The sequence below is a fragment of the Melopsittacus undulatus genome, chromosome Z, assembly GCF_012275295.1.
Source record: "Melopsittacus undulatus isolate bMelUnd1 chromosome Z, bMelUnd1.mat.Z, whole genome shotgun sequence".
NCBI lineage: Eukaryota > Metazoa > Chordata > Aves > Psittaciformes > Psittaculidae > Melopsittacus > Melopsittacus undulatus.
Window position 1 is genome coordinate 69,250,066 of NC_047557.1, and position 11,142 is coordinate 69,261,207.

An 11,142-nucleotide genomic window follows, 5' to 3' on the forward strand; every position below is an offset into this window, starting at 1 on the left:
AGGCAAGATTTAAAGGAATAATGGTAGTAAGGACATTCACACTGCCAGATATCATCAGGCTGGTAAGGCTGATATGATGTACTTCAATCAGCCTCTACTGCCTTTCCAGCCTAGAACCACATATTCTCTTCCCATTCATCCCAACTAGAAGGAAGTGCAGCAGGAGGGGCACGAGACCTCCTTGGATGGATAAGGAGCTGCTGAGAAAAATTCACAGGAAAAAAGAGGCTTATAAAAGGTGGAAACAAGGACAGGTGGCCTGGGATGAATACAGGGATGTTGTCTGGGTAGTTAGGGACCAAGTTAGGAAAGCTAAGGCCCAATTGGAGCTAAACTTGGCAAGGGATGTTGAAGATAATAGGAAGGGATTTTATAGGTATGCAGTGGCTAAAAAACAGACTAAGGACAATGTAGACCCCCTCTGGAAACTTTCAGGAGAACTGGCTACACAGGACTTGGAGAAGGCTGAGGTTCTGAATGGCTTCTTTGCCTCTGTCTTCACTGGCAAAGGCTCTGACCGCAGCACCCGAGTCTTGGAAGGCGGATGCAGGGACTGTGAAAAACTAGACCTTGGGCCCAGTGTAGGAGAGGATCTGGTTCGAGACCATCTTAAGAACCTGAATGTACACAAGTCCATGGGACCTGATGAAATCCATCTGCGGGTCCTGAAGGAGCTGGCAAATAAAGTTGCAAAGCCACTGTCCATCATATTTGAAAAATCGTGGCAGACAGGTGAAGTTCCTGACAACTGGAAAAAGGGAAATATAACCCCCATTTTCAAGAAGGGGAAAATGGATGACCTGGGGAATTACAGACCAGTCAGTCTCACCTCTGTGCCTGGCAAAATCTGGGATCAGATTCTCTTGGAAGGCATGCTAGAGCACATGAAAAACAAGGTGCTTGGTGACAGCCAGCATGGCTTTACTAGGGGAAAATCCTGCCTGACCAATTTGGTGGCCTTCTGTGACGCGGCTACAAAAGTGATGGATGGGTTGGAGCAGTTGACGTCGTTTATCTGGACTTGTGCAAAGCGTTCGACACTGTCCCACATGACATCCTTGTCTCTAAATTGGAGAGACATGAATTTGATAGGTGGACCACTCGGTGGATAAAGAACTGGCTGGATAGCCGCACTCAAAGAGTTGTGGTCAACGGTTCAATGTCTGGCTGGAGACCAGTAACGAGTGGTGTCCTTCAGGGATCAGTGTTGGGACCGATCTTTGATCAAAGTTGATCTTTGTCGCTGATGTGGACAATGGAATTGAGTGTGCCCTCAGCAAGTTTGCTGATGAGACCAAGCTATGTGGTTCTGTTGATACGCTAGAGGGAAGGAATGCCATTCAGAGGGACCTTGACACACTTGTGAGGTAGGCTGATGCCAACCTCATGAAGTTTAACCATGCCAAGTGCAAGGTCCTACACCTGGGTGAGAGCAATCCTAAGCACAGGTACAGGCTGGGCAAAAAGGAAATTCATGGTAGTCCTGCGGAGAAGGACTTGGGGGTGTTAGTCAATGAGAAAATGAACATGAGCCAGCAGTGTGCACTCACAGCCCGGAAAGCCAGCCGTATCCTGGGCTGCATCAAGAGGAGCATGACCAGCAGGTCAAAGGAGGTGATCCTGCCCCTCTACTCTGCTCTTGTGAGAGCTCACTTGGAGTACTGTGTGCAGTTCTGGTGTCCTCAACATAAAAAGGGCATGGAACTGTCGGAACAAGTCCAGAGGAGGGCCACGAGGATGATCAGGGGACTGGAGAACCTCCCATATGAAGACAGGCTGAGAAAGTTGGGTCTGTTCAGCCTGGAGAAGAGAAGGCTGCGTGGAGACCTCATAGCAGCCTTCCAGTATCTGAAGGGGGCCTACAGGGATGCTGGGGAGGGACTATTCATTAGGGACTGTAGTGATAGGACAAGGGGTAACGGGTTGAAACTTAAACAACAGGGGTTTAGACTGGATCTAAGGAAGAAATTATTTACTGTGAGGGTGGTGAAGTACTGGAATGGGTTGCCCAGGGAGGTAGTGAATGCTCCATCCCTGGTGGTGTTCAAGACCAGGTTGGATGAAGCCTTGGGTGGCATGGTTTAGTGTGAGGTGTCCCTGCCCATGGCAGGGGGGTTGGAACTAGATGATCTTGAGGTCCTTTCCAATCCTAACTATTCTATGATTCTATGATCTGTCTTCTTTGTTTCCCCCACTCCCATTCCCAGAGGCTTATTGAAGGAGTGGAGTGGGAATATGGTCATCTGTTCCACCTGAGCACCCTGGTTCCACCCTTCCACCGTCTTTGACTATCCCCAGTGAGGAGGCTGCCCTGACATTCCAGGGAGGTTAATCAGCCCAGCCTCAAAGCCTTTGAACTAAAGCTCTTCTACACATTAGTTCTGAATTTGGCCTTACGATATTGTCAGGTAGCCTTGAGGTAAAGGACAGTCAAGCTTGTACAAGCTCTTGTTGAATTATAATCAGATGGATCTTATTATTAATTTTTCTGGCATTGCTGACATATTGGTTTTGCATGCCTTAAAAACATCAAAGCTGACAAATGGGCAAGAAACAGCAATGCCGACAGCACCACTGAAAGGAACAGGAAAAGGACAAATTAAAGAAATCATGAAGGAACTGGTACCAGCAAGCAAGTCAGCAAAACGCATTGTATCTGACAGGTTTCCTGCTTCAGCATTGTTCTAGAGAACTTCCTGCTGCTTGCCAGGCTGGGAGTAAGGCAAATCAGTAATCCTCCACATTACTGTCCCTCCTGTCTAAGGTATGGTTTCCTGTTACTGCCTCACTGCTGAGCTGTATGCAGCTGTCAGTGAAAGCAATGGAGGCTTTCCACCTTGGGTTAGAAAAGACTTTTGTTTCAAATGAAAACACGGAAGGAATTTCTAAAAAAAGTTGATCCAATATTTTGAAATAATGTGTTAGGAGTTCAAGTATAAGAAGAGCTGAATAGCTGTATTGTAGGCCCAAAGAGCAAGAAGAAATAAACACTTGTTGTAAAGTGATAAAATAAATAAGGGAGGCATAAACTGGAAATATGTTTTCCTAAATGGGACTTCTTCTCTTATTTCATGAGAAAGTGATAGAACAACAGTATTTACTTTCCATGTCAGTCTGAAGAATGATGAAAACTTGTAGTAAAGGTTAAATAATGACTCACATTAGTGACCAGTCTCATGAGATTTACCATAAATAGAACTAAGATTATCAATCACTATTACAAAATATAATCTGTATGTCACACACATATATGAAAACAGATAAAATGAAACTGAGTTGAAATTAAAAATGTCCACCAAAGTGCACAGGGATAAATATCAAACCAAAGGCTTGGTGCAAGCAGTTGAGAGTTCAGAATCTGGTCTTTTTATGATCAAGGGATATAAAAAAGCCTTCAAATAGTCAAGATATCAGTATATAAAGTGGATGCTACCAGTATCTTAAGGAATGGAAATGATCACAGAAGCGCTCATCTGTCGGCCTGACCCGGTCTCAAGGGAGGTGTGTTGCCTACCTGGGGCACGGATCAGGGATGTTGCGGAGAGGCTGCCTGCTCTAGTAAGTCCCACGGACTATTACCCGCTTCTAGTGATACATGTGGGTGCTAAGGAGATAGATAGTAGTAGCCTGAGGAGTATAAAGAAGGACTACAGAGCTCTGGGAGAGGTGGCCAGGGGTTCTGGAGCTCAGATGGTCTTTTCAACAATTCTCCAAGACACAGGGGAGGAACTTCCAAAGGCAAGGAGGATTGGACAGGTTAATAAATGGTTAAAAGGGTGGTGTCACAGTCAAGGGTTTGGGTGTCTTGGACATGGGGGCCACATTTGTAGGCTAGGCCTACTGGCGGCTGCTGGAAGTGCTCTGATAAAGAAAGGGAAGAGTGGCTTTGCTGGGAGGCTTGCCAGACTTGTCAAGGATGCTTTAAACTAGTTGTGTTGGGGGAGGAGAGCATCATTCCATCCCAACACACCCAGTCAGTTGCCAGCACCTATAATAAATACTCTGAGCAATGTAGTAATATTCTAGCCGCTCCAGCCACTGAGCTGGCTTCATTTGGAGGTCGGATCAGATGCCTCTATACAAATGCCCGTAGCATGGGGAATAAGCAAGAGGAATTAGAGATGTGGGCGCATCTACGTGGCTATGATATAATAGGCATCACCGAAACATGGTGGGATGGCTCCTTTGACTGGAGTGTTGGAATGGAAGGTTACAGGCTTTTTAGAAAAGACAGGCCCAGTAGGAGGGGAGGGGCAGTTGCCCTTTGTCGTGGTTTAAACCAAGTCCCCCTACTCCCGGAGAGTTAGGAAGGAAAATCCAAAGAATGTAGCCCCCACGGATTGAGATAAGAACGGCTTAATAGCTAAGGCATAACACAAAACCCCTACTGCCATTTACTACTACAAATAATAATGATACAGCAAACACCAAGTGAAAAGAATACAACACCCCACCAGCCACCTACCCATAACTCACTCCACCCTGCCCGGCCGAGCACCATGTGCTCCCTCCTCCATTTTCCTCCACCGCTCTCCCCCTCCAGCCTTCTCTTTCCCAGTATGCATCCTGGGCATCACGTGTTATGGTATGGAATACCTCATTGACTAGCCTGGGTCAGGTGTCCTGTCTCTCCTTCCTCCCGGACTCCCCCTGGCTGGAAAAAACCTTGAACAAAAACACCCTCAAAACATGCTCAAACCATGACATTATCCACCCCTTATTCCATACCATTCACGTCATGCCCAGATCTCACATTTCCAATACACAATCACTCTTAAGTCCACCCCTCGATCATGAGACATCTCTATGTTGCATCTCTGGACTGATGGCCTGAAGTATCTGGGCCCAACAGGCTCAAAATCATTCACTGTCCCCTTCAGCAGTTCTACAGCTTGCTGCTGGGGACTCCATACAGCTGCCTTCCACCTCCAATGCTTCCAAAGCACTGGAGGGGCCCAGTGGATCAGATACCTGGCCATACTGTCCCACATGCCCTGCCACTCATGACTGTCCAGCCTTGGGAACAGTCTACTGGTGCACCTATGTACTTGTCTAAACTTAGACAAGACCCAGACCTGACTCTGCTTAACTTTTGGGATCAGACAAAATGGTTGTGGATGGAACACACTCTGTGTGTGTGCCACCATGCCGAAAACCATCACAATCAGCAGGCAGGTCCCAAGGGCACCCAAAAGCCATTCAAAACCATCAGAACTCTCAAATGATGCTGCTGCACTTGTCACTGGGGCTGATGTAGCTGCCGTGCTTGCCAGCTCTCCCACTATCAGCTTCTCTTCTCCCGAGTCCAGATCTTCCTCCTCTGCCTTGCTGGGAAGTGCTGCGTGGTCTCCTGTATCCTGCTGGGGCTCGGCGGGTGACTTCCGGGGAATATTCTCGGATGCTGCGGGGCTCGGAACGGCGGCAGGACTCGGTTCCTCCTCTGCCTTGCTGGGAAGTGCTGCGTAGTCTCCTGCATCCTGCTGGGGGTCGGCGGGCGACTTCCGGGGGACACTCTCGGCCGTCGGAGGGTTGGGAACGGCCGCAGGACTCACCTGCCCGGCTGCCTGATCCCCCTGCTCAGCTACCGCCCTGCTCCGCTCCTCCCCCGCCTGCTCCCGCCGCTCTGCCACAGCCGTTTGGCTCCCCGTGCCGCTCTCCCTGGCAGCCTCAGCTGCCGGCAGCTCCCGGGGCCGCTCCTTCCTGGCTTCACGCAGCTCCACACAGACGACGACGAGGATAAGGACAAGGACAGCGAAGAGCAGCGGGACGGCCTGGTACAAGTCCAAGTCCACGGCCACGTCCATCCCCCCCTGCTGCCGGAGCCCCACCGTATTACAAGCCTCCGACACAAACACAAACACATCCAATCCATACACCAAGTACCCGGTAAAATCCCGAAACAGCGAGATCCAGAGAAAAACCTCTAAGAGCCAATAAATCAGCATTGTGACAAGAGACCATAAATCCGCTCAGATCTGTTCTTATCTCAAACCCTCGGGCCCCACGTTGGGCGCCAAAAATGTGTCGTGGTTTAAACCAAGTCCCCCTACTCCCGGAGAGTTAGGAAGGAAAATCCAAAGAATGTAGCCCCCACGGATTGAGATAAGAACGGCTTAATAGCTAAGGCATAACACAAAACCCCTACTGCCATTTACTACTACAAATAATAATGATACAGCAAACAGCAAGTGAAAAGAATACAACACCCCACCAGCCACCTACCCATAACTCACTCCACCCTGCCCGGCTGAGCACCATGTGCTCCCTCCTCCATTTTCCTCCACCGCTCTCCCCCTCCAGCCTTCTCTTTCCCAGTATGCATCCTGGGCATCACGTGTTATGGTATGGAATACCTCATTGACTAGCCTGGGTCAGGTGTCCTGTCTCTCCTTCCTCCCGGACTCCCCCTGGCTGGAAAAAACCTTGAACAAAAACACCCTCAAAACATGCTCAAACCATGACACCCTTTATGTTAGGCGATAGGCTGGAGAGTATGGAACTCTGTCTGGGGACAGGTGATCAGTTAACAGAAAGCTTGTGGGTCAGGGTTAAGGGGAAATCGGTGATGGGACACATTACTGTGGGGATATGCTACAGACCGCCTGATCAAGAGGAACCTGTGGATGAAGAACTCTACAGACAAATAGGAAAAGCCTCACGCTCACAGGCTTTTGTTCTCGTGGGGGACTTCAACCACCCTGACATCTGTTGGGGCGACGGTACGGCCCGGCACAAGCAATCCAGGAGGTTTCTCGATTGTGTGGAAGACAACTTCCTTCTGCAAGCAATAAGGGAGCCGACGAGGAGAGGTGCCCTGCTTGACCTCGTGCTCACCAACAGGGAAGGGCTCGTTGGAAATGTGACTCTCCAGGGAAGTCTTGGATGCAGTGATCACAAGATGGTCGAATTTGAGGTCCTCAAGACCATGCAGTAAGCTCACTGCCCTGGACTTCAAGAGAGCAGACTTTGGGCTCTTCAGGAACCTGCTTAGCAAGGTTCCATGGGATATAGCCCTAGAGGGCAAGGGGGCCCAAGACTCTTGGTTAATATTCAAGGATCACATGCTACAAGCTCAGGAGTGTTTCATCCCGGCCAGAAGGAAGTGCAGCAGGAGGGGCACGAGACCTCCTTGGATGGATAAGGAGCTGCTGAGAAAAATTCACAGAAAAAAAGAGGCTTATAAGAGGTGGAAGCAAGGACAGGTGGCCTGATCTGAAAGCTGACCTTCTTTTAACATGCATGTGAAGAGCCCTGGTTTTATATGCTGTGACTTGTTTGTGCCTCACCATATCTGACTCAGGAGGTTGACAGACAAGCCCCAGTGTCAGCTGCATGCATGACTGCAGCTTCCCTCTGCTGCTATGAGTACCCCTGCAGGAGAGGCACCTTGAGTGTATATGTGCCAGACGCCTCAGCTGGCACTTCTTGGCGGCTGGTGCCCAAACCACCTTTAACTTCAGTTCAAGTCAATACGTTGAGTTGTAAACCACAGCTGCTGACAGTCTGGCTCATATCAGCTTCTGGTAACTCCAGCAGAAGTGCAGGGCAAACATCTGGAGGAGGGTATTAATATATAAATAATAATTTTTATGCTTATTTATTTGTGTTTTTCATTTGTTTATTTATAAATTTATATATTTATAAATCTGGTATATAGAATAAATACATAAATTTATATAAATATATAAAACAGTTCCTATGGCAAGACTGAAAGTTCCCACAGATTAAAAAAAAAAAGAGAAATTAATACATGTAAATAAATAGATAAATAAATAAATGAATAAATCCCCAAACCGATAATATGTTTGTCAATGGTGGAATCATCAATTAACTAGAGGCTGATGAACAAGGGCTGAAGAGAAGGTGGAAACTAAATAACAAGGCTCCATTGAGTTAAGCATACTCTGGCAGCTACTAGATTTCTTCTTCCTCAGTTCTATAACCCCATTTTCAGATTGTAGCTGAAAGAAACTGCAAAATTTATGAACTGATGTATTTAATAAATTTATATGAAATCATAAATATGTTGGATGAAACTTAAGGTCTCATCATTAATCTTCAAGACCACTGAAGACTTCCCTGAGAGGACCTCTCTATATATTGATGACATCTTTGACAACTATGGTCTTTCAGAAACTATGAGCTCATCAGCCTCAAGGGTGAAGCTCCTGGGAGCTGGAGATGGGGCTTCCTTGGCACCAAGGCAAGTGGTTTGGATCTCATTATCGGAGGAAATAAGAAAGACCACAAATCACACTGCCTTCAGAACAAAGTCTAAGGCTCACTTTTTCAACTTCACTGTTCCAAAGCTGCTGCTAAAAATACCAAGGAAGAAGAGGAAAAGGCACAAGGATTAAAAAAAAAAAAGGAATATCAAGGGAGAGAAAATCACCTGATTGTGTCTCTAGCTGCCTGTTGAAAGGAGGAAAAAAAATTGTTTCTATTGTGATTTACTGTGAATTTAGTGATAATTTGTTGTGAGTTGTTTAACAGTTGGTATGGACAATTTTATAATAATCTAAATAGGAAACTGTGTACAGATCCATAGTGATTTCTTTCTCACTTTCAGTTCCATTGTTTAAACACCCTTATCAACCAAGTAGCTGAAGGAGTGACTGGTAATTACAGATTAGCTACATGAGAAATTACAATTTACAGCTTTATCAATGGAGACTGAGGGCAACTTTCATTGTTGGACACTGGACCTCCTTCATGATTTTTCACCTTACTGATACATTTCTGTGTTACTGCCACTATAAAAGTGGCATAGGCATGGTAAACTATGAGATGAATTTGTGAGCACTGTCAGCCTTATCATCCTGTCTCATTGTAGCAGGTTTTTAATTATTCCAAAACATTGTCTTGGTTGATGATTTAGAGATATCTTTCAGCTTTCATCTCTCAAACTGAGAAGTTTGTTGAGCTACTGATCATACCTGGCTTAATATCCAGACTTAGTTACAAAGCATCTGTAGATGCTTGGAACATATGCATTTCACAGTGGAGCCTGGTCCAGTCACACCCAAGATAATATGATTAAAATAGGACTGCATCCAAAAAGAGCATGGTCCTCTCCTCCACCCCCTGCTGTCAGTGCAGCATTACACTAGTGGTAATTATACCTGCTGAGAAGTAGGGCTGATGGGTTTGGACATGATGCCACCTAGTTTGTGCAGAATCACACCCTCACCAGGTGTCTCTGGTAGGCCCTGTGCCCTGCCTCTGCAGATGCCTGCTGACATATTTGAAATACAGGCATCTTCCCATCCAACCCAACAGGTTCCTGAAGTTCTTTACATGTAATTTTCTACTTCTTGGCATATGGGTACGAGAAACATTCATGTTTCATGTCCTTAACTGCTTGCTCACTGGCCTCTCCTCATGGCGTTTCCTCCTGTCAGGAAGAGATGATTCAGCTTCCAGACCTTTGTGAACTTCATTCACCTGGATTATACACAAAGATCCTCTCAGAAATGGAGATTCCCAAGGCAAGAATCATAAAATATCAACTTAAAAGGGGTCCTCAAGGATCATCTGGGACAACCTTTCCCACCAAAAGGAAAATAGGCAGAAAATTATGGCACATTTTTAAAATTTATGTATCCTACCATGGGGACTAACTTTGATTCTTTCTGGACATAAAGTCTTTCTGGAATAAATATGCATTTAAAACTAGTTGGGCCAGATTTAATTTTGCACACACAGGTAGGCTTCCTTGATTTTGCATATTTGAATACGGCTTTTAGACTTTATTGGCTATATGTGGGTGAGTACAAAATAATAACATTAGACAACAGTTATTTGTTTCTACAGAATTTCCTTCTTCATCTTTTTATTATTATGAATACCATGAGTTGCCCCAGCTAGAAAGCATCTTCATAGAGAAGTGTGTGGGGGTTCTGGTAGACACCAAGTTGAATATGAGCTGACAGTGTTCCCTGGCAGCCAAAAAAGCTAATGGTATTCTGGGCTGCATTGAGAAGAGCACTGATAGTAGGTCAGGAGAGATGATGCTTCCTCTCTGCTCATCCTTGTGTCCAGTTCTGAACACCTGAGTTCAAGAGAGACAGGGACATACTGAAGAGAGTCCAATGAAGGACTACAAAGGCGATTAAGGGACTGGAGCACCTCTCCTATGTGGAAAGGCTGAGAGAGCTGGTACTGTTCAGCCTGGAGAGTAGAAGGCTCAAGGCGGAGATCTCACCAGTGTGTATAAATATCTGAAGGTAGGGTGCAGAGAAGGCACAACTATTCTTTACAGTGGTGTCCAATGACAGGATCAGACACAATAAGTGCACACTGAAACACAGGAGGTTTCTCCCCAACATCAGGAAATGCTTTTTCACTGTGAGGGTGACTACACACTGGCACATGTTTTCTAGAGGGGTTATGCAGTTTACCTCTTTGGTGATATTCAATAGTTATCTGAACATGGTCCTGGGCAACTTTCTCTAGCTGGCCCTGCAGATGACATTCAAAAGTCCCTTCCATCCTCAATCACTTTATGATTCTGTGAATCTATGTGTGTACATGTGTTATATAAACCCCCACATTAAAATCGATCAGTTAATTTTCTAATGTCGTATAAGGGCCTAAAGAAAACCTTTCAAGGACTATCTGAGTGGCTAAAAAGGTGTGATTGGTCTTGGAAGAGCAAGGTATTTGTCAGGCTTTTGGCAGCTTTTACTGTCATTAACCTACTTTCTTTCTTTGAACATAACTAACTAGTATTTCTGCATTTATAGCATTATTCTTCTAAATGCTAGTTGTTTTTGCCAAGAATCAAGCCTTTGGTGTAAAAATCTATAGCCTTTGGAAATATGGCTTTGGTTTTGATATAAATTAAGACTGTAAGATGAAGGTAAATGTATGACGAAACAGGTATCTTGCTGTAACCTGATTTTATTTGATGTTGCTTAGAGGCATGTCTTTCATTTGCAACCAAGCTTAGAAAAGATGTATTACTTTACTGTGATGAAGTTCAGGAAGTTTATCTAGATATTATTAAAAGCTTCAGTTCCAGAATAGTTTACCCAATGTTTAAAAAGAGATAATGTCAACTGAATATCTACATAGTTTCGCTGACTGTTGTATCTGTCTTCATCTTAACCAGGACCCCTTAATTCATTGTGAACTGACCTG